This window comes from Puma concolor, chromosome E2, assembly GCF_028749965.1.
Source record: "Puma concolor isolate L17-30 chromosome E2, mPumCon1.1.hap2, whole genome shotgun sequence".
NCBI lineage: Eukaryota > Metazoa > Chordata > Mammalia > Carnivora > Felidae > Puma > Puma concolor.
The window spans coordinates 14,514,006-14,535,137 of NC_141681.1; the positions used below are offsets into that span (position 1 = coordinate 14,514,006).

General features: G+C 37.5%; 1 protein-coding gene across 3 annotated transcripts in view; it reads right to left on the reverse strand.

The window, feature by feature from the left end:
* The window catches only part of HYDIN (HYDIN axonemal central pair apparatus protein), a 442,685-nt gene that overhangs the window by 413,973 nt on the left and 7,580 nt on the right, over window positions 1-21,132 (reverse strand). For 2 of the 3 annotated variants that reach the window (XM_086688949.1, XM_086688948.1), the window contains exon 2: window positions 10,744-10,867. The gene's annotated coding sequence lies outside the window, so the exon portion shown is untranslated. Of the gene's footprint in view, window positions 1-10,743; window positions 10,868-11,260; window positions 11,740-21,132 lie in introns of those variants that run through there. The other variant, XM_086688951.1, reaches the window with a different exon arrangement.

Here is a 21,132-nt window from a genome sequence, read left to right on the forward strand (position 1 = left end):
CAGGGAACAATTTCAGGGGTTAGAGACCAGCTATCCTACTCAATGAAGGACAGAAGTCCTTATGTCTGTATCAATCTTCCTGTTATACCAGTGACAGTTCACAGACAAGATTACAAAGGACAGGCTTTATATTTGGTCCTAAATAACCTCTTAATTTGAGAAAAACTGAACCAAAACCAGGAATACGTTGTGATTTCTCAAATTATCAGTTCTATCTTTGGTTTAAGATGCATACAAACCACCAAAATGATGGTCAGGAAATAAGTCTTCTCCTCTAGACATACTCAAAACCTTTCTGGGTCTCATAAACAAAGCTTGTGATACAAATTTATTTTAACAGGGAACTTTTGGATTACATGAGCTCCAGACATTGTATATAAAAGGGCTGAGGTTCTAGATACTTAATTACCAAGTTATTTTATATGTGAGTGTATATGTACACGTATATATGTATGTATATATATATATATACAGTACATGTATATGTGAGTATATACATATACATACACAGTACATGGAATAGGAAGTTATTTACATAGTCCTTTCTACCTATATTATTATCTCATTTAACCACCATAAAGGAAGGTAGAGTTCACCTGTGAGTATGTCAGTTGACTCAGACAAAGATCTTTTTTTAACACAATCACAATGTCTTTATCACACATAACAAAGTTAACAAGTCCTTTATATCATTTAAATTCCCAGATCCTATAAAGTTTCCCCAATTGTCTCAAAATGTCTTTTTATAACTAGTTCATCTGAATCTAAATACAAACAAGGTCCACACATTGCATCACACACACACACACACACACACACACACACACACACACACACACACACAAAGACTCCCAGCTCTATCCACTAGTAGGGTGAAAGGCTGGGGGCAATGGTATCCAACAGCAATAACACCTGATTTTGGTTTCTAAGTATTACTCTCCACTAAAAGGAAGCAGGGGGAAATGGCTGATCCAAGGGTTAGAGCAAGGAAAATATAAGATGTGCTCAGGACCTCTTGTGCTAGAAAGTAAGGAAGTAGTCAAAGAATAACGGGTCAGGCACAAAGGTCAGATTGATGGGGCTCAAAATAAATAATGATAGTAACAGATTACAACCCATTAAATAAAATGAGAATCCATTGATTTGCTGATATAAATAAGTGAATACAATAAATGTTGGATGAAGAACAGGATATTTACATATTTTCAAAGTACCTCCTCAAAAAATACTTAATGATTACAAAGGAAAAAGAGTAACTTCACAGTGAAGAAGTCCAATAGACTCCACCTGAATAAACTAATCAAAATGAGCATCATCAGTAATGGGACAAATAAAAATCAGATACCACTTGACACAAACGTACAAAAGGACTCTTGCTACAAAGGATGTTATTAATACAAGTGAGCGTTTATGTTAATTTCTGAAATTTGATGACTGTAGTGTGGTTATCTAAGAGAGTGTCCTTATTTATGGAAAATGCAAAGTATTTCAGGTACTCAGTATTCAGGGATGAAGGGGCATCAGCTTGGTAACTTCCTCTCAAATGGCTGAAAAAAGTAATTCATTGTACTATACTTGACATTCTTGGTAAGTTTGAGATTATTTCAAAAAGAAAAAATTATACAATTAACAAAATACCTTATCTATAGAGAGGATCAAATGGTTCTTATCCTTTCTTTTATTAATGTGGTATATCACATTGATTGATTTGTGAATACTGAACCACCCTTGTATTCAGTGACTGATGAATGGATAAAGAAGATGTGGGATATATACATGGTGGAATATTACTTAGCCATCAAAAAGAAAGAAATCTTGCCATTTGCAACGACATGGATGGAGCTAAAGTGTATTATGCTAAGTGAAATAAGTTAGTCTGAGAAAGACAAATACCAAATGATTTCACTCATGTGGAATTTAAGAAACAAATGAACATAGGGGAAAGAAGATGGGGGATGCAAACCATAAGAGATTATTAACTATAGAGAACAAACTGAGGGGAGGTGGGGTGGGGGATGAGCTAAATGGGTGATGGGCATCAAGTAGGCCACTTGTGATGAGCACAAATGTTATATGTCATTGGTGAATCACTAAACATTAAATTCTACTCCTAAAACTAATATTACATTATATGTTAACTGGAATCTAAAATAAAAATTTTTTAACATTTATTTATTTTTAAGAGAGAGAGAAACAGTGCAAGCAGAGGAGGGGCACAGATGGAGGGAGACACAGAATCGGAAACAGGCTCCAGGCTCTGAGCTGTCAGTACAGATCCCGATGCGGGGCTCAAACTCACGAACCATGAGATCATGACCTGAGCCAAAGTCAGAAGCTTAACCGACTAAGCCACCCAGGTGCCCCACTAGAATTTAAATAAAAACTTGAAACAAAGAAAAAACAAAAAACCACCTTCCCTCATCAGCTATCTTTTCCTGAACACAGTTCCTACAGGAAAGACAGAATACTTAATTATGTACCTTTATTAATTTTAATTAGCATAGACTCAGGTGTGGTTGAAAGGGCCTTATTATGAATGAGAATCAATGTTCCTGTCACCCCTATCACTTAGGAAATTCCAATTTTAGGAGCTCTGTGCCAGGTACAAGAGCAGATCAAATATATGTATTTATTATTATGTCACAATATCACAATGATATTGACAGATAAGTGACAGATCTGGGAGTCCACTTGTTTTATTCACAAGTGTTTATTTCTCTAATAGAAACATTTAAAAGTAATAAGCACTTCAATTTCTAGAAGCACCTTGCCCTAAAGCTAGAGTTGTCAATGTAGTATCATTCACTCTAGTCTCCTGACATTCAAATTTTATTTTTTTCTGATGTAAGAAAGGCTAACCCAAAAACCACTCACCAATGCCAGAGGGAGCTCACACATCCAAGCAACAAATTTTATTGAGTGCCTACTATGGGCCAAACACTGTTCTTGGCACTGATGGGAGAACAGTGAGCACTACAGCAATAAACTCCTGCTTTTGTGGAGTTTACTTTCAAGTGGGAAGAAACAAACCACAACAAAATAAATATGTAAACTACAGAGCACGAGAAAAACAAAGCAGGAAAGGTCAATACAAAGGGAGATACAATTTTAAATAAACAGTTGCAGGGTGGACCCTACTGAGAGGATGACATTTGAGTAAACACTTGAAGAGAACAAGCCATGTGCTTTTCTGGAGGAAGAGATTTCAGACAGAGGAAACAGCTTGTGTGAAAATCCTGAGGTTCAAATGTGCTTTGAATGTTTATGAAATAGTAAGGGAGCCACTGTGGCTGGAGAGGAATAAGCAAAGCGAAGAGAGAAGAGAGAAAGGAGGTAATGTGAAGGTCAGAGGGGACAGAGCACCACTACAGGCCATTTTAAGGACTTGGGCTTTTACTCATTATGTGGGAAATCATCTGTGATTTTTTGGAAAGAGAAATGACTTTATCCAACTTGCATTTTAACAAGATTGCATCTCTCTGGCTGCTGTGTTGAGTACAGAACGAGGAGGAGCGAGCATAGAGACATGGAGAGACCAGTTAGGAAGCTACTGTAATAACCTAGACGGGAGATGATGGTGACAAAGACAAGGGTGATAGCAAGAAGGAAGGTAAAAAGTGGCCACATTATGGTAGCTTTAAAAGTAGAGGGGCGCCTGGGTGGCTCAGTCGGTTAAGCGGCTGACCGGCTCAGGTCACGATCTCGCGGTCCGTGAGTTCGAGCCCCGCGTCGGGCTCTGTACTGACTGCTCGGAGCCTGGAGCCTGTTTCAGATTCTGTGTCTCCCTCTCTCTGACCCTCCCCTGTTCATGCTCTGTCTCTCCCTGTCTCAAAAATAAATAAAAACGTTAAAAAAAATTTTTTTTTTTTTTTAAATAAAAGTAGAGCCACCAGGGGCACCTGGGTGGCTCAGTTAGTTAAACATCTGACTCTTGATTTGGGCTCTGGTCACGATCCCAGGGTTGTGGGATTGAGTCCCCCGTCAGGCTCCACATTGAGTGTAGAGCCTACTTAGGATTCTCTTCTCTTCTCTTCTCTTCTCTTCTCTTCTCTTCTCTTCTCTTCTCTTCTCCTCTCCTCTCCTCTCATCTCCTCTCTTCTCTCCCTCCCTTGCCCTGGCTTTCTCTCTCTCTCAAAAAAAACAAAAAACAAAAAAACAAAAAACAGGTAAAGCCACCAGGATTTGCCTGAAGAACTAGAAATAGGTGAGAAAGAGACAACACACCTATGAAGTCAAAAATCATCCTTAGGTTTTGACCTAAGCAACAAGAAGGGTTGATCCATCAAATGTCATGATGAAGACTGAGAGAAGCGGGTTTGGTGGAAGTTGTTCAGAAGCTCAGTTTTGGACAAATTAGGTTTAAGATGTTTATAAAACATTCAAATGGTGAAGTCGAGTAGGTAATTGAACTTATGGTTCTGGAGTTTGGGAGAATGGTCTAGGCTGAAGACATATATTGGGGCATTGTGGTAGGCAGAACAATGTCTCCCCTCCCCAAAATGGCCATGACCTAATCTTCAGAACATATGAATATATTACCTTACCATGGCAAAAAAAAAAAAAAAAAAAAAAAAAAAATCTTCACAGATGTGATTAAGAGTACGGACTTTGAGATGGGGGTGATTATCCTGGATTATATGATTGAGCCAAACTGACTCAGATGGGTCATTAAATGGTGAAAGAGAGAGAGGTGATGAAAGAAAAAGATCAAAGAGATAAGATATTGATGGCTTTGAAGACAAAGGAAACCAGAAGCTAAGGAAAGTAGGCTTCTAGAAGCTGCAAAAGCAAAGAAATGGATTGTTCACTAGAGCCTCCAGAAAGGAAATTGGCCCTGGTATACATTATTTTAGCCCAGAGAGACTGTCAAACCTCTAGCCTAAAGAACTGAAATATAATAAGTCAGTGTTGCTTTAAGCCACTAAATTTGTGGTCTTTGTTACAGTAGCAATGGAAAATTAATGCAAGCATCATCAATACATAGATAGTGTTTACATTCATAAGGGTGGGATATTAGTGACAGAAAAGAGAAGTCATAGGACTGACCTTGAGCATATTTGAATATTAAGTCAGGGAAATGAGGAAGATCCAGCAGAGATGACTGAGAAGGAATGGACACAAGTGAGAAGAAAACAGAAGAAAGCAGTGTTCTAGAAGCCAAATGAGGAGTCTGTGTCACAGGCTGCTGAAGGGTCAACAAAGCAGAGGACAGAATAAGGAACCAAAAACAGGCAGCGTAGGGACAGCATGCATATTCAGGCCAGCTGATACACAAAGAAAGGACATACACAGAAGGAAAACAGTGGACCTTGGTCCTCACCACTCCAGCAGCAGAGATGGGAGAGACACCTGAATGAAAGCTCCCTCCCCACCCCGCGGAGTGCCAATATTTCCACACACAGGGATTCTAGAGTCTCTGGACAACTTGGCCCAACTAGAACCCTGGAACGTTTCAAATCAGACCAGCACTCTTTCACCTTGGGGGGAGGGAAGGAGTGAAGGTCAACAGCAAGAGGAGGAGAGCAGAAATGAAAAGAACAGAAAGACTTTCAGCTTTCTCTTACAGATCTGCACTACTGTCTCTCCTTTTACCATACAATAGGGTCTGAAGCCCTCCAAGGCCCTAAATTGTTAAAAGAAATAAACCCTGGGGCGCCTGGGTGGCTCAGTCGGTTAAGTAGCCAACTTCGGCTCAGGTCATGATCTCACAGTCTGTGAGTTCGAGCCCCGCGTCGGGCTCTGTGCTGACAGCTCAGAGCCTGGAGCCTGTTTCAGATTCTGTGTCTCCCTCTCTCTGACCCTCCCCCGTTCATGCTCTGTCTCTCTCTGTCTCAAAATTAAATAAACGTTAAAAAAAAAATTAAAAAAAAAAAAAAAAGGAATAAACCCTAAACCAGGATAATTAACATATTAGCTCAAGACCTGGAACTAGTTTTTTTCTTGGGGGAAAAAAAAAAAAAACATGACCTCATCAAAAAACAAACACAAAAACAAAAACACCACACGACCTTCCAGGACCCTGACATTTCACGGCAGCCACAGCTTCAGAAGACCTTCTGTATTTTTCCTTCCTTCACCTCAAAACTCAATTGTCATGTGACCACCCATAATGGTGAAGTCACGCCTGCAGGATTCCTGAAGCCTGAGACAAATACAGCCTGTTTCACACTGCCTCACACTGACTTGTAATTATTTGTTTACCTGTTTATCTTTCCATTAGACTTAGAAGTCATCAAAAAGGTGAGGCTATGCCCTTTCATCACTGAAACCTACGAATAGTAATTCATTAACTTCTCATTCACTGAACTAGTAATATGTGTCAGACATGGTACTGTTTTCAGGCATCTGCTCTTCACAGATCCTGTGAGACGGGCATTCTTTAGTCCTCTTCCCAGATAAAAAGATTGAGATTCAGAAAGGTTAAGAAACTTAACAGTCATGTTAAGCTGAGTGTGGCAGGCCTGGCCAATGCCAAATTCTGAGCTAAATAATGGCCCCCGCAAATATGCCACATCCTAATTCCGGGAACCTGTGAATGTTACTGCGTATGGAAAATGGGACTTTATAGGTGTGATTAAATTACGGGTTTTGAGGTGGGGTGATTATAATGAATCACCCAGAATGGACTCAATGTAATCACAAGAATCCTTACAAAAGGGAGGCAGGAGATGATATTGAGTAGCAGCAGATGTGGCAACAGAAGCAGGAGTTGAAGTGATTTAAGGAAGGGACCATGAGCCAAGGAAAGCAGGCAGCCTTTAGAAGCTGGAAAAGGTAAAGACACATTCTCCCTTAGAGCCTCAAGAAGGAACACAGACCTGCCAATAAATACCTTGATTTTAGATTTCGAACTTCAGAACAGAGAGACAATAAATCTGTGTTGCTTTAAACCACTAAGTTTGGGGCGCCTGGGTGGCGCAGTCGGTTAAGCGTCTGACTTCAGCCAGGTCACGATCTCGCGGTCCGTGAGTTCGAGCCCCACATCAGGCTCTGGGCTGATGGCTCAGGGCCTGGAGCCTGTTTCCGATTCTGTGTCTCCCTCTCTCTCTGCCCCTCCCCCGTTCATGCTCTGTCTCTCTCTGTCCCAAAAATAAATAAATAAAAAACGTTGAAAAAAAAAAATAAACCACTAAGTTTGTGGTAATTTGTTAATGGTAGCAATAGGGAACTGACATGGGGCTCTTTGCCTCTAATCTCCTATGGCCTTTACATCCCCAGGACCTGAGGTAGTCCATGGATATTTGCTAATTACTGAAGGAGGAAGAGTGTCTCTTCCAGGGTATCTCTTATCTGGCCCAATCTGAACTGACAGGGAGAGTCTAGCCTTCCTCAGGGAGAGGGAGGTTCGCCCAGGTACATCTGTGGTGGTATGTGTTTTCCTAATTGGTAAGTTGAATGGATGTGCTAGTAATAATCTGAAGCTCGTTCTATGTCAGTCAGTATCCTTGGAAGACATGACAAAATGCAATTCCAACTTACAGCTGTGATTTAGAGCCACGGGGGTGCTGGAGGGAGGTAGGAAGAGAAGAGGAATTGGCTATTTTTAGGCCACCAATTTAGGCTCTTTTTTCCATTTCCTATAATAGTGCATTAAATATCACAAATGATGCTGTGGAAATTATAAGCAGCAAAAAGATGAGCTGAGATCACATTTTATAATCTAATTCCCTAAATTATTTCATGACAAATTGGAGCAAATGCACCAACTCTACCTTCCTCTTTCTCTGAGACCCTCATGGCCCATTCTTTAAAAAAGGAAGATGATATCAATAAGGAAACAGTTTTCCAAATTAAAAAATTCAATACACCTCATAGCTTAGCTGCTCAAGAAATAAAGAGCTGGAAATCTGAACACTGCTTACATTTTGCAGATGGCTCGCCATGCCATGAAGAGTTACTTCCCCCTTCTGCATCCCAGTTTCTCCAGCAGGTTAAAATCCCACACTTTGAGGGTGCCTGGGTGGCTCAATCAGTTAAAGCAACTGGATCTTGATTTCAGCTCAGGTCATGATCTCATGGTTCATGAGGTTGAGCCCTACATCGGGCTCGGCACAGGCATGGAGCGTGCTTGGGATTCTCTCTCCCTCTCTCTGTCCTTCCCCAGCTCATGCTCACTCACAGACTCTCTCCCTCTCTCACAAAATAAAGAAATAAACATTTTAAAATACAAAATATAAATCCTACTCTTTGAAAGTAAAAACTTCAAAACAGCTTTTGATCTTTTAAGAACAAGCACTGCATAAGCATAAAGATGGTTACAATTTGGGGCACCTGGGTGGCTCAGTCGGTTAAGTGTCTGACTTCAGCTCAGGTCATGATCTCACGGTTCCTGAGTTCAAGCCCCGCTTCAGGCTCTGTGCTGACAGCTGGGAGCCTGGAGCCTGCTTCGGATTCTGTGTCTCCCTCTCTCTCTGCCCCTCCCCCCTTCATGCTCTGTCTCTGTCTCTCTCCCTCTCTCTCTCTCAAATAAATAAAACATTAAAAATACATATATATATGGTTACAATTCCAGCTAAAAGCAAGCATTTAGAACTGAATCTCAAATTCACATATGCTCGTATCCCATAATCTACCTGTAGTTGAGGTATAAGGTAAAATAAATTGAGTAGACCTAAGGTAAAATCAGTCACTGCCCTCGGGCTAGACCTTATGATTACACTGGCAATCCCCACATTCCCAGCTTGCCTGGTTTTGCAGCCAAAGTTCCCAAGGGTTCTGAATAGCTTTGGAATCTGAATAAATCACACACTAGGGGGCCATTGAGACCACCAGAAACTCAATTTATTTGCAACCTGAGACAGGATTTTATTGCTTCTCAGATTAACAGTTAAAAATGTTTTGCTTTTCTGTCTCAGGGGTGTTAGTTTGATGTATGAGGCAGGAAGATTATTAAATCTTCGGTGCTTCCAAAGATGTAAATTAAACCACAGCACCTCCTTAGCCACCTTCCCTGGATGAGCTGGAGATTTATTATTAAATTGTCACTCTTACATGCTCATCAAAACAAGCAGCACCATGATTAATTACACCTATTTCTTTAAGGATACCTGTCGTTTCAACTTCTTGTGGACAGGATATGACAAAGTCTTCTGATTTCCTTGCAGAGCTAAGCAGGAGGATTTTTAGAGGGGAGAAGAGAATCACCATCCTCTCCTCATCATTTCCATGAATATATTTGAAAGAAATGTGGCAGGTATGTAACTGAATATTGTTCTTTTAGTTTTAAATGAAATTGCCCTTGTCCCTTTTTAAAATTTTGATTATGGAAATTGATAAAAATAAGAAAAGATGAGATAATAAAATAATTAATCCCCACATACACATCATCTAACTTCAGTAATTACCATTTTCTCATTTTTGTCTTTAACACCTTTCTTTCCCCTTCACCCTTTTTTTAATTTTAAATATTTTAAAATAAACTCCCACTGTCATACCATTTTACCTTGAAATACATTAGAATTTATCTCTGACAAACAAGATTTTAAAAAATATATCTGTAATATCATTATAGTACTTAACAAAATCACAATAATTCTTTAATACTTCTTTTTTAAATGTTTATTTATTTTTGAGAGAGAGAGAGAGAAGAGCATGAGTGGGAAGGGGCAGAAAGAGAGGGAGACAACAGAATCAAGAGCAGGCTGGAGGCTCTGGCCTGAAAGCCCAGAGCTCGAAGCAGGGCTCGAACCCATGAACTGTGAGATCATGCCCTGAGCCAGAGTCAGATGCTTAACCGACTGAGCCACCTAGGTGCCCCATAAGTCCTTAACACTTCTTTTTTTTTTATGTTTATTATTTTTGAGAGAGAGAGAGAGGGACAGAGCATGAGCGGGGGAGAGGCAGAGAGTAAGAGGCAGGCACAAAGTCCAGAGCAGACTCTAGGCTCTGAGCTGTTAGCACAGAGCCCGACACCGGGCTTGAACTCATGAACCACGAGATCATGACCTGAGCCAAAATCAGACACTTAACCGACTGAGCCACCTAGGCACCCCCTTAACACTTCTAATATATAGCCCATGTTCTAATGTTCCTGATTGCCTACCAAAAATGCTTCTGGTGTAAAACAAGATCCAAAGTCTACACATTGGATTTGGTTGATGTGTCTTTCACTAACACCTTTTCTCCCATATCCTTTAGAATATCACCAAAATGATAAATATTTTTTCTCCAGGATAAACAAATCCATCCAAACTTAACATAAGCTCCTGGTGAAAGCTCATTCATGTAATATTTTTGAGGACAGGATGATCATTTACCATTCAAACGAAGAAACTCTGGAGTGAAAGGGAGATGCTGTTTATACCAATGTAAACCAGGACAAAAAGTCACCCTGCCAGTAGCGATATCAGGAATAAAACAGGAAGATCCGATTTCTAGTTTCTAGATGGGTATAGAGAGCTGGAAAAGAGGTAGAAAGAGTGTCCCTCCCATCCTGATAATTAAAAAAAAAGTTGGCAAACTGTAAGTGAACAACTTTTCCTGCATCCATCAGAGTTGAAGTTGAGGAAATGCCAACTAGTTCCACATCTGAGTTGAGACAAGTGTCTACAGGGAGACAGAGTACAAGCACTTGTTTACTTGGGGCAGTTGAACACTGGGAGGAAGAATTCACTTAGAATTGTTAACAAAATAGTGGAGGCTAAGAATTGGCTGGTGGCACAATACGGAACCCTGAAGGCTACAGATAAAGGGGAGTTAACACCACTTGCAGGCTTCTCTCTCTATGGATGCCAACATACTCACAAAAAACAATGGCAAGAGTCCGAGAAAGCATCCCTCAGGCTTCAGGGTCAGGCTTCAGGGTGAGGAATAGCAGCTGCTGCAGGAAGGCCATGGAGCCCAGCCCGGATCCTTCTTCTCTCTCTCCCTTATGACAACAAAAACAAACACAAACAAACAATCACTGGTGATGTGGTGTAAAAAACAAAACAAACAAACAAAAAACGAGAAATAAGTTCTTAATGCCAAGAGACGAAACAATCAACAGAACCAAACTCATATATAACACAGATGTCAGAGCTATCAACATTTAATTTAAAATAACTTTGGGGGCCCCTGGCTGGCTCAGTCTGTGGAGCATGTGACTCTTGATTTCAGAGTTGTGAGTTTGAGCCATACATTGGTTATAGACACTACTTAAAAACAAAACCTTAAAAAAATTTTTTTAATAAAATAACTATGAAAAATATGTCAAAGCCTCCAATGGAAAAAAAAGAGACATTCATTGTCAGATGAGTAATTTTAGCAGAGAGATGCTTACTGTAAGAAAAAATCAAATGAAAATGCTGGAAATGAAAAACATAGTATTGGAGATCAAGATGGTCACTGACAGGTTCATCAGAAGAATTCGTGAAATATTCAAACTGAAAGAGAAAAATGAGTAAAAAATAAAAAGAGAATATAGCATCCAGGAAATACAGGACAACATCAAATGATCTAATGGATATACAATTAGAATTCCAGAAGGAAAAAAAGACAGGGAATTGGGTAGAATAAATACTTGAAGGGATAACGGCTAAGAATTTTCAAAATTAATAACATTTATCAAACTACAGATCAAACCACCTACCAAGATAAATATCTGAGCCAGAGACAGACATATCATATCCAACTTCTAAAAACAAAAAAAAACAAAGAGAAAATCTTGAAGGCAGGCAAAGGGGAAAACTTTTTAAAGAGAAATAAATATAAGAATTATAACAGCCATCTTGTTAGAAGCCAGGGAAGCTAGAAGACAGTAGAGTGACATTTTTAAAGGGCTGAATGAGAGAGTAACATCATCAAGATAGAGGAGTAGGAGCCTCCATTCCCATCCCCACCCCACCCCCAAAAAACAAGTAGACACCTATCTGTGAACAAAAAATAACTCTGGGAGAGTTTAAAAGTCCACTTAAGAGCTTCAGCAACACAACAGAGCAAAAGACCTGAGAATAACCATACAAAAAGGGTAGGAAGAAGTTTCATTCTGCCTGCATCACCCCATCGCCCCAGGCTGGCATTGTTCCGTGCCAAGAGGTCTCAAGAGAATTCCCCTCACTGGTAAAAGGAAGGAAGGGTGAGCTACAAGCTTCCCCAGCCTTTGGGAACACTGCACAAAGAACCCACTTCAGTTGCACCCTGCCCAGAGACCGGCAAAGCTAAGACATCTAGAAATGGCTAGGAACAGAGAACAAGGGCAGGGGCTTCGAGTGTCAGCCACACGGTGTGAGCAGCTGTGGTTCCCAGTGGCCTGCTCTGCAAAGCATCACAAAAATCTTCACTTCTGAGGACCTCAACAGCCCTTGCAGATGCTACACACCCCATCCCCAGCTTTCACCACTGCGAATCACATTACAGACTCCAGCAGACTGCTTCACAAAGGACCCCAGCAGCTTTTTGCTACCGAGGAATCCAACAGCCAGCACAGCCCCTGCAGACCTCCTGCAGTTTTGCCAGTGAGATTTTCATGCTCACAGATACCAGCTACCACTCACCAGCTCAAGCTCACGCTCTCTCAAAATAAATAAATAAACTTAAAAAAATGTATTAAAATAAATAAAAATTAAATAAAAGATTAAAAATGGGCAGAGGATCTGAACAGACATTTTTCCAAAGACAGAAAGATGGCAAACGGGTACATGAAAAGATGCTCAACATCATTTATCATTGGGAAAACGCAAATCAAAACCACAATGAGATATTACTCCATACTTGTTAGGATGGCTGTTATCAAAAAGACAAGAAATAGGTGTTGGTGAGGATGTGGAAAGGGAACACTAGTGCACTGTTAGTGGGGATGTAAATTGGTGCAGCCTCTATGTTTTACTCCACTGAAACAGTATGGAAGTTCTTCAAAACACTAAAAATAGAACTACCATATGATTCAGCAATTCCACTTGAGTATTTACCTGAAGGAAATGAAAACACTAAATTGAAAAGATGAGGGACACCTGGTGGCTCACTCGGTTGAGCGCCAGACTTCCACTCAGGTCATGATCTCACGGTCCGTGAGTTCAAGCCCTATGTCGGGGTCTGTGCTGACAGCTCAGAGCCTGAAGCCTGCTTCAGATTCTGTGTCTCCCTCTTTCTCTGCCCCTCCCGCACTCATGCTCTCTCTCTCTCTCTCTCAATAATATAATAAATAAACGTTAAAAATTAAAAAAAAAAAAAGATGTATGCACTGCCATGTTCATTGCAGCATTACATTACTCACAATAGCCAAAACATGGAAACAGCCTAAGAGTCCAGTGATGGATAAATGGATAAAGAAGATGAAGTATTATTCAGCCATTAAAAAAAAAAAAAAAAAAAAAAAAGGACATCCTGCCATTTGCAACAACAGGATGGACCTTAAGGGCTTTATGCTAAATGAAATAAGTCAGACAGAAAAAGATAAATACCATATGATCTCATTTATATGTATAATCTAAAACAATTTTTTTAATGAGTTCATGAATATAGAGAATAGATTGGTGGTTGCCAGAGGCAGGAAGGTTTTATATATATACAGTTAATAATACTGTTATATTTGAAAGTTGCTAAGAGAGTAGATCTTTCTCATCATAGGAAAAATATTATAACTACATTGATGAATGTTAACTAAACTTATTGTGGTGATCATTTCACAATACATACATATATTGAATCATTATGTGGTACACCTGAAACTGTTATCATGTTATGTCAATTATATCTCAATTTTTAAAAATAAAGCAGAAATTGATTAGTTAGAAAAAAAACAGTGAGTAAATCACAACAGCTGGTTCTTTGAAACCTAGTCACAAAACAGAAATAGTTAACTTGATTTTTAAACGATCAGGAGAAAGCACAAGCACAAAATAGAAACAAGGTCAGAAGAGGAATTTTTTTTAATCATGAGACTACTTTGCACAACTCTATGAAATAAAAAATTTTTAAAGAAAATATAGATGAAATACACAACATTCTAAACAAACGAACTGTGTAAAAAGAAATATGGAAATAGAAAGTCATAAAAGAGCTCCCCCACAAAAAGGCACTAGGCTCAGCCAGTTTCACAAAGAAGTCTACCAAATCTGTCTAGATCAGATGATGTAAATGCTACTTAAACTATTTCACAGCGTTGAAAACAAAATGTCTAAACTATTTTTATAAAACAAATTTAATATTAATTCCAAAAGCAGACAAACATTGCTCAATAAAATACAACTATAAACCAATCTTACTTATTAATGTTAATGCAAAAATTGTAAATAAAATAGTAGCACATAGGATCCAAAAAGCATCATGATCAAGTAGTGTTTGTTCAATATCTGCAAATACAATTAATTATATTAATAGAACTAATGACAAATATATACTGATCTCCACAGATTTTAGCAATGGAAAAACTACACATTTATGTTTTTAAAAAGTCTCAAAAATAGGAATATCTCATTGATATAAATAATAAACTTTAAAAAATCAGCAGCCAATATAATGGGAACACACTAGGACAGCAGTTCTCAAACTATGGTCTTATTTATTTCCCCTTTACACCATGTTAATAGTTTCACTGATGATGCAGAAGCACTGATGGGCGAAATTGTTGGTGCCTTAGCACAAATCAAGGTAGCGGCACCAAACTTCTCTATGTGGTCATTGTATGAACATCAGACATGTTCATTACGGTGGAAAAGAGCTATTTTTAATTAAGAATATCCTTAATAAGGTGGTTAAAAATAATTAACTGGATTAAGTTTTGACCTTTGAGTAGGTGGCTTTAACATTCTAGGTGAAGAAGTGGAAAGTAGGCAGAAAGCACTTCTCCCGCATCCTGAAGTAGGATGGCTGTCACCAGGAAAAGCATTTCTGTGATTGAGTTGCAAACTGAGGATGAGCATTTTTCATGGAACACATTTACTTGGAAGAACTGGCAGACAAACTATACTTATTATATAGTTTACAGTTACAGTTTATAGTTTTAGATATGGATATTTGACAGATATTTCCTACATAATTAATACAGTGAGCTCTCATTTCAAGGAAAACAACTGACAATATTCATTGCTATGAGAAAATGTAAGCATCCAAGCAAAAATTAAAAGTTTAGATTTCTTTCTGATGAGATCAGCAGTGATGTTTAAAAATATGACTTTTTGGATACCGTATAAATCAAATGCATTCAACATTTGCAAGATCTGCATAACTCCATGAACTCATTTTCCAAATAACAAATTCGTGGTGTTACAAAACCACATGTGGGTAAGCAATCCATTCAAAGTGCAAGACAGACCAATGGATTTTAAGAGTACAAAAAGTTCACTAATATAGTTTAAGATTCTTCTTTGCAATCAACTGTTAAGAAACTATCACCTGTCAAATTTTGGATTAGCATCAAAGAACATCCATAAGTACCTGAGAAGGCTATTAAAATACTCCTCCCTTTCCTAATTGCCAATATATTTGAGTCCAAATTTTTTTAAGTACTTCAACCAAAACAACGTATTGCAACAGATTGAATGTAAAAACAAATATAAGAATTTAGCTGTCTTCTATTATAAAGACAAAAAAGACCTACAAAAATGGAAACACTGCCATGCTTCTTTTGTTTTAAATGTTATTTTTCATAAAATGTATTTATGTGAACACATAATAGTTTTATCTTTGTCATTTTTCAATTAGTTAATAAAACGTAAAATGTTTATGAACTTTAGCTTCCGATACAGAACATCTCAACAGACATAACTCTAATGAACAAAAGCTTTTTGGATTCTTCAATAATTGTTAAGAGAGTAAAGGGGTCCAGAGACCAAAAAGTTTGAGAACCACTGCACTATAGACATTCCCATCAAGGTCAGGATGATGTCGAGTCTGGGCAGAAAATATACAAGATGAAACAGGCATATGTTGTGCCAGAAACTATTGAAGCTATTGAAGACTTTTTGAATTATATAAAAAATATCATAGGTATCAACCTAAAGGAGCCCTTTCCCTCACCCACCCAAGCCAAAATAGGATAATTTGAGCATCGGATGAGAACACTATTTGTAATTTAGTTTAAAAACTACAAAAATAAGTTAGTTTAAAAACTACAAACAAAAAAAAATCCATTGGTCACCTTTGAAGGTTGCTAAAACATCACCTTATGGTTCTGAAAACTGAGAATGTTTTAAAACATTAAGCACTTTCCCTGAATAACCTATTTCAGGAAAAAGAAATAGTGGATAACTTCAAGTACATATTATAAAGCCCAATGAATACTGAAGAAATGTGGTTAGAAAATCACTAAATGGTGGGGGCTGGGCGGCTCTGTCAGTTAATGATCTGACTCTTGTTTTTGACTCAGGTCATAATCTCAGGATTGTGAGGTGAGGCTCCATGCTGGGGGTGGAGCCTGCTTAAATCTCTTTCTCTCCCTTTACCCCTCCCCACTCCTGGCTTGTGTGCTTCTTCTCTCTCTCTCTCTCTCTCTCTCTCTCTCTCTCTCAAAAAAATAAAAAAAAGAAAAAGAAAAATTCACTAATTTGCAACCTCTAATAGAGCTAAGTATCAATATTCAATAAATGCTAAAACTATTAAATGAAAGATCAATGGAAAATTAGTAGCATATAAATAAGGTTGACATTTGAATTTGATTAACCTTAATGCCAAGGAGGGAGGGAGGCAACTAGCCATTTTGTCCTTTGTGATGTGATAAAAAAGGAAGTACACAATACCACTTAGAATGTTTTCTTGCCAAAAGTAATCAGTCCTCTAGATCTAGCTACCAATTCACAGGAAATATGTGGCTTGGAGATACAAATCAAAAGATGAAATAGCCAAATCCAGCCTGTGGAAACTACAGGACAGTTAACATGGCATGGAAAAGAAAATGTTGGACTGCAGAGTGGGGTGAGGGACTTTAAACAGATAGACTTCAGAGGCACACAAAGCAAATGCAATGTGTCAACCTCATTTGGATCCTTATTTGAACCAACTGTAAAAGGCATTTTTGAGACAACCTGAAAATTTTGAACATGAACTAAGTATTTGGTGATATTAATTTTGTCACATGTGATAAAGTCCTTATCTGTTAAGAGAGATTTCATGAATTTGTTTTAAATTACTAAAAAAAAAAAAAAAAAAAGTGTAGGAGGATAATTCAAGTTCAGCAAAATGTTGGTAGTTATGGAACCTGGCTCAGGGTATATGAAGGGGTTGTTAACCTGATTTTAATTTTGTGTGTGTTTGAAAGTTTCCTATAATTAAAAAATCAAGTAGTATTCTGGTATTCTGCAGACACCTATACCGACAATATGAAATACAAAATAAGTATATGCCATAGCACCCTGCCCTTAAATTTATAATTCAAGCAGGAAAATGAAAGAATGGAGGAAAAAAAAGAAAGAACAATGTAAGGTTGTTTAGGGTAATGCTCAGATTGAATGATTCAAGCACTAAGCGCAATCACTATAGGAAGAGATTAATATTACTTGAGTTATCTAATAGTTACAGGAATGATGTTTACTCCAATTAAAAAAAAAAATTCACTAGGATATGTTTATGCTTCTTTTGTATCTTCTTAGCCAGTCTAGTATGAAGACTAATTTTTCAATCTGAAATTCACTGGAAACAACAGAAATTCTCAAAGGCCTAGAGAGTAAAAGCACATCTGTCTTGGCCAGTAAAATAATTTGGTGTTGAATGAAGCACAAGCTTAAATAGCAAAAAGATGTAGATATACATGTAAATAAAATATGTTTACCCACAAAGATCTACAGAATCATTTCAATAAAATGTTCAGCAGAAGGTATAGGAATAATTTAGAGGAAAAGAACAATCTCTACAAATGTTTTCCTTAATTATATCGTGACAAATTTAACCTACAAATCAGCAATGTGGCTGCAATATTAAATAATACGTAATACTAAATGTCTGATAACAGCCTACACTGATGCTGCTGCACCTGGCATACAGAAACACAGAATTACACCTAGTGGGTCTATAAAGATACTCTGGAAAGACAGAAAGATCAACACTATTATGGGTGCAACTTGTAAATGAGTATACAACCTATAAGTCACCATCAGCAGATTAGACTTTTAAATAAAATTTTCACTTGAGTAAAATTAAATGCTAACCTAAGCTCAGTGACAGATAATTTCTAAATATTTTCACTAATAAAGAACAGCTGGCATCTTCACCATATCTGTGGTCATAAAGCAGCTTCACCTCTTCCTAAAACATTCCAGTATACACTTGTCCTTATCCAAAGATAAGTTATTTTTTTCTTCTGTGTTGGCCAAAACTAAGAAAATAAAAATAACAGATTGGGGGTGGGAGGCAGAATTCTTTATTCCAAGATTGCTACTTTATATCAAGAATGCATTGATTAGAAGTGCAAAATAAGCAAGAACTCATTATAAATGTTGAGGATTATTGCTTTAATTACATGCCCTAAAACATACCTACATATCATGACTTACTATATGTTGTATCAAGCTTTTAGTTTACTTGCTACATGGCCATTAGGCCAGCTCTAAAAAATGTTTACCATCCAAATAGAAATTCATTAGGGAATACTGAAAGGTTTATGGTTAGTTCTGCTCCTAAGATCAACCTGAAGAGTTTTAATCCAGTTAAAAAAAAATAAATAAATAAAAAAAAAGGAAAAAGGTGGGATGACCTATTATCAAATAATAATAGAGTCTCTAGTTTCAATAGTAACTATTCAGTAAACAAATTTTCTGTCAGGCCTTGCACATCTATGTATAATAATTTTTCATCATTTTAACAGAAGATAATATTTACATTAAGTAAATTTACATTAAGTAATATTAAATAATATTTACATTAATACATTGTGTTCAAAATGTATTAAACACTAAGGACATTTAAATAAGGCCTAATTATAACAGTTTAATAAATGTTCTTACTTTTTAGAACATAAAAATTAACAAAAAAACCTCTTATGCTTTAAAATCTTTGTAAGTATGTACGGCTTTTATAAAAAATGATAACCATTTATTGTTTAAAACAATTTTAAAAACTGAAACTCAGCTCAGGTCATGATCTCACAGTTAATAGATTTAAGCCACGTGTCTAGCTCAGAGCTGGCAATGCAGATCCTGCTTGGGATTCTGTCTCCCTCTCTCTGCCCCTCCCCTACTTGAGCTCTCTCACTCACACAAAATAAATAAACATTCTTTAAAAAATAAAAATAAAAATGTGCTATTTCTTACTTTCACCTTAGAAAGCAAAAAATACACTAAATATCAGTGTTACCCTTTTGTTTTCAAATCAATTTAAATATGGAAAAGTATTTAAACAAAGAAAAAAGATTTTGGTTGGGTTTATAAACATTTTCATTTCTAAAAATGTGAAAATGTAAGGGATTAACTGATTTCATTTGCCTGCCACAGCAATATAATTATAATGACCTCAACTGCAAATGAAAAATAAGGCCTACATATTTTTAAATATCTGGTATATTTTCATCAAAAATATGTAAAACAACAAGGGGTGCCTGGGTAGTTCAGTTGGTTGAGCATCCGCTCTGTCCCTCACTCTCTGACCCTCCCCAATTTGTGCTCCCTCAAAAATAAAACATTAAAAAAAAAAAAGCTAAAATTAAAAATAAAAAAAAAACAAGTAAAACAACAAAAGCATCAATCAACATTTTTTTTCACCTCTCCCTAATATTTTAAACTTGCTTCTTTCATTCCACTCCAAGATCTTTGGAGTAGAAAAAATTTGAATACAAATTTTAATTTTTTTCAATGTTTATTTATTTTTGAGAGAGAGACAGAGACAGAGCATGACCAGGGGAGGGGCAGAGAGGGACACACAGAACCTGAAGCGGGCTCCAGGCTCTGAGCTGTCAGCACAGAGCTCAAAGCGGGGCTCAAACTCACAAGCCATGAGATCATGACCTGTGCCCAAGTCTGATGCCCAACCAACTGAGCCACCCAGGCGTGCCTTTAATACAAATATTTTTAAACAAAATAAAGTATACAAATTCAGATTTTTAATTTATTCCAGAAAATATATTTTCAATGCATTTAAATATTTAAGTAATATTAGGATAATATATAAAAGCCCTCACTAGAATATAAAACTGACTTTTTTCTTAGAGAGGACAAAAATTAATACTGAAGAAATTACATTTATAAGACCTCTTTCTCATCTAAGTCTTTTAGGAAACACATTTTGTGAAGTTTAAACTTTCTGGCTGTTTAGATCTACAAAAAAAAATGTTTTTTTCAAAGAACAGTAACTACCTCGATATATAAACCATCCCTCACCTTACTGTCTTCTTGTCATTCATTTTTTGGACAGCATTTTTCCTCCCCTTTTTCTCAAAGAGAAATTCCTCTAAATCATTGGTACCTGTCAGCCACATCCAGTTCAGTTTGAACCTTCAACTCCTATCTCACCTATATAGAGCAAATCTGAATCCAACCAATCAGATGAACAGCAACTGATTCCAAGAGCCAAGTTAAATACCAAAATATATTCTAATAAACACCAGTATGCTATACATCCCGACAGTGATTAGTGTTTAAAAAAACAAAACAAAATACACACACACACAACAACAACAACTAAGCATTCAGTACTTATTTGAGACGCTTAAAAGAAAGTTTTAATACCAGAACCTGGACCTAGGCTTTCAACTTCATTCAAACGAACTGGTTAAAAAAAAAAAACAAAAATAAACTGTGTCATTATATTAGACCAAACCAACCAAGGCATAAAGACTATTAAGTACAAAATGGTTTTCCAAGAGTGATTTTTTATTTTTTTTTTCAACGTTTTTTATTTATTTTTGGGACAGAGAGAGACAGAGCATGAACGGGGGAGGGGCAGAGAGAGAGGGAGACACAGAATCGGAAACAGGCTCCAGGCTCTGAGCCATCAGCCCAGAGCGTGACACGGGGCTCGAACCCACGGACTGTGAGATCGTGACCTGGCTGAAGTCGGACGCTCAACCGACTGCGCCACCCAGGCGCCCCCCAAGAGTGATTTTTAATTCTCTCCTAGTAACCAATTTTCTGTCAGATTTTTATCATTATACAACTGGAACCATTTCCATAAAGTCACCCACCAATAAGAAATTACAATTCTTTTGGAAATCTCCCTCCAGGCCTCCGTACCCCCCTTGGCAAGAACTCAATCTACCCCCTTCTACTCCCTAAGTATTCAGTTTCTTTC